The sequence below is a fragment of the Berghia stephanieae genome, chromosome 7, assembly GCF_034508935.2.
Source record: "Berghia stephanieae isolate SIO BIC M18660-M18661 chromosome 7, UCSD_Bste_1.3, whole genome shotgun sequence".
NCBI lineage: Eukaryota > Metazoa > Mollusca > Gastropoda > Nudibranchia > Aeolidiidae > Berghia > Berghia stephanieae.
Genome location: NC_088366.1, coordinates 42,637,041 through 42,640,935, shown reverse-complemented (window position 1 = coordinate 42,640,935; position 3,895 = coordinate 42,637,041). Strand labels below are relative to the sequence as shown.

Sequence of the window (3,895 nt, the reverse complement as noted above, 5' to 3'; positions counted from 1 at the left end):
TTGTCAAAAATCCTTAGGCTGGATCTTCATAGACATTTTGACAAGTCGGGGCATATCTATCTTAATCGATAGATAATATAATATAATATAAAAACAAAAGTTTTCTGGTCGATTTTTTTTAAAACGCGTTTTGTCAGTGTACGATAGAGTTGTCTGCTAATGTGAAAATACTAACAAATGGTGAAAATGGAAAGGTTTCGGATGGGAACAGTACAGACAATGAATGGTTCGGGTACAGATCCTTCTTCGGCAAAACAATAAAGAAAGGAACGGTGAAAATAAATAAATAAATAATATTTGTTTTCAATATTCCTTTGTTTATTCTTTTGCTGACAAAGGGCTTATTCTCGAATCGTCCATTGTCTGTACTATTCCCATCCTAAACCTTTCCATTTTACCTTTTTTGTTAGTATTTTTATGATCCCAGGCTTCAGGCAGCCCCCATTGCTTTCTGCTTCTGCCAATTTGATTGTATGTGGGACGTTGTGTTTAATTATGTATGTCAGTTCATGAATTGATTACATGATGAGAAGGACGGTGAGTGTGAAGTTCTTTTAGTGATAAGCCATGATGATAAAGAAGGTGGTCGTAAGTTTTGACCATAGTGTGACGATTGTTGCATGCTTGGGAGTTGGGAGAGTGCTTGGTGTGAAAGAAATGAAGGTGGAAAGAACGGCAGCATATTATAATATGGAGGTACGAGGGGAGGAAGGATTGTATTGGGGGCGTGTGTGTGTGTGTGTGTGTGTGTATGTGTGTGTGTGTGTGTGTCTGTGTGTTTGTTTGTGCTTTTGTATTTTACGGCTGTTAGGACAATTTATTGATAACAATAACTTTAATAAAGCTTTGAACCAAACAATTTGTGTTGTACATTTTCCATCTCCTCTTCTTCTTCTTCTTCTTCTTCTTCTTCTCTTTCTTCTCTTCTTTCTCTCTCTCTTCTTCTTCTCTTCTTCTTCTTCTTCTTCTTCTTCTTCTTCTTCTTCTTCTTCTTCTTCTTTCTTCTTCTTCTCTTCTTCTTCTTCTTCTTCTTCTTCTTCTCTCTTCTTCTTCTTCTTCTTCTCTTCTCCTCCTCCTCCTCTCCTCCTCCTCCAACTACTACTACTACTACTACTACTACTACTACTAACTACTACTACTACTACTACTACTACCACCACCACTACTACTACTACTACTACTACTACTACTACTACTACTACTACTACTACTACTACTACTACTACTACTACTACTACTACTTTTCTGTATTTTTTCACTTAAATACTGCGTTATGTTTTCACTCATCTCTTTTGTTTTATTTTATTCACTCCATCCATATTCACCTTCACCTTATCATCCCGATCACCCCAATCTCAAGCATCATCATCATCGTCGTCATCATCATCATCATCACCATCATCGTCATCATCATCAGCATCGTCATAGTCGTCATCATCATCATCATCATCATCATCATCATCATCATCATCACCAGTCGTAGATTAGGAGTCTCCGGGTCAATGTAGGTAGTAAATTATGAAATAATAATATATTTATTTTATTACTGAATTTCGTACCACCATAATGGGTACTTCTTATTGGAAACAAAATCAGATCTCTTAGTAACAGATAATATATAATCCCCCGCCCCCTCCCCCCTGCAACCCAAAATATCATATCTACAGCCCTGTCCAGTGACGAGGCATCTGAGCGCATTGCCAAGGAGATCGGAGTCATCTCAAAAGATAACACAGCAGTTCATGACACAACAAGTCAGTCGGTGAGGAAATTCATTGTTTTATTTATTCTTTTTTGTTGTTTGCTTGTTTGCTTTTTTCTTTAAGTAAGTTTAACTTTATCCCCCCCCCCTCTCTCTCTCTCTCTCTCTCTCTCTCTCTCTCTCTCTCTCACACACACACACACACACACAAACACACACACTCTCAGTCATATATATATATATATATATATATATATATATATATATATATATATATATATATGCACACACCCATCTATATATCAAGCCTTCCCACAATCTCTCTCCCCCCCTCTCTCTCTCTCTCTCTCTCTCTCTCTGTATGTCTCTCTCTCTCTGTATGTCTCTCTCTCTGTCTCTCTCTCACACACACATACACACACTCTCTCTCTCTCTCACACACACACACACACAAACACACACACTCTCAGTCATTCTATATATATATATATATATATATATATATATATATATATCAAGCCCTCCTCTCTCTCTCTCTCTCTCTCTCTCTCTCTCTCTCTCTCTCTCTGTCTCATACATGTGACCAACTGAGTCAATTTGGTATTATGTTGGGATACAGCAAAGTGAACGGAGTTGCCTTAATAGTTAAAATAGAGTGGTAAAAATGTATGTTTTTGGTTATGTATTGCTTTTCTCTCTTTAATATTTTTCTTGTGTTATATTTCTTGTTAATTTGCTTAATTTCCTCCCTCTTCTCTCTCTCTCTCTCTCTTTCTCTCTCTCTCTCTCACTCTCTCTCTCTCTCACACACACACACACACACACACACACACACACATTGGGGACAACATGGGTGATTCCTGTTGACATCAGACATCTTGTTTGATGGATTATCTATATTCCTTCGTGGAATGCCTAGGCGACGGGATCTTATTTGTGGTTTCTCTGTCTGTTTGCAGTTCCAATTATTATACCATTATCCTCGACAGTGCATATAGATTTAATACCTGCTTCATTTTTATTTTTTTAAAATTATTCTAAATATGTTCGCATCCAGTTCTTGTTCATCCCTACATAGTACACGGTTAACGTAGTAAGTCACATAATATATACGTCATGTATATATATATTGTGGGAAGGCTTGATATATACGTCATGTACCATAATTGTTGTTAATATTCACTTTCATTTTCCAATTAAAGGACGGAAGACCTACAGCCATTGCAGTGGGTGCAGGGGCTTGTATCTTCATGGCCATTGTGATGTTCTTGCTCCTCGTTCTAGATTTGACTACAATCACTTCTCACCTCAAGATTATGAAGAGGTTTGTACTGTGTTATTAGTTGGGTAAAGGTGTGTATGAAACAGTGCCAGACACGACATAAGAAAAACATAAGAATAAATCGTTTCACCTTGAAAAAAATGTCTTCCTCCACTGGAGGTCGAGCCTAAGATTACTCTTTGTTACATTAGTCATTGTATTATTCCAAACATACCTCAGATTTGAAATAAAACGTGCATATATATAGCTGCGTGATTCATTCTTATGCATCCCTCTCTGTTTAACATTTTTCACATTGTATTACATTTATTCTTCAATGAAGTTATTTGTAACTAAAATTATTGCCTTTTCAGAGAGTACAAATTGCCTCTAAGTTATAAGGCATCTTGTTGTTATATAAGCTTTGCAATATTATCCCTTCCTGCCTTAGTCACTGTTCATCAAAACATGAGTCTATTGTAATCTCTAGAAAGTGTATAGTCCAAGAAAACAACACTAAGGACATGTAATGAAGTATTTGCAAATAGACACACAATCTGACAATGAAAACGCTCACATTCGCTTGACTGTAAGACTAAACGAGGTGATACTGATACTGTTTTTTTTTTTTTTTTTTATTGGGTTGGGGGAGGGGTTGTCGTTGGCCAAAGAAGACATACATTAGTATGTATTTGTATTTTTGCTGACTATGTTGTCTATCAAAGAATTACAGTTTGATCATTATATGCATCTGCTGCTGTTGCTGCTGTCATCCATGGTAAATTGAGTTTAGGAAACAACAGCAAGCAACACCTAGTGGCTTTTTATTTTTAATTACAAAAGTCATTTTAAAAATATGAATACGTGTATTTACATAGAGCATTTCCATACTATTTATAGCTTGCGCACTGCTCTTCGTTTCCGCATTAGGT

General features: G+C 36.5%; 1 long non-coding RNA gene across 1 annotated transcript in view; it reads left to right on the top strand.

Moving 5' to 3' along the window:
* The first annotated feature begins 1,134 nt into the window (after nucleotides 1-1,134).
* LOC144977273 (uncharacterized) overlaps nucleotides 1,135-3,895 on the top strand; it is a 3,299-nt gene continuing 538 nt past the window's right edge. The window contains exons 1-2 of the long non-coding RNA XR_013646286.1: nucleotides 1,135-1,762; nucleotides 2,905-3,026. This is a non-coding gene — a long non-coding RNA (uncharacterized LOC144977273). The remainder of the gene's footprint in view (nucleotides 1,763-2,904; nucleotides 3,027-3,895) is intronic.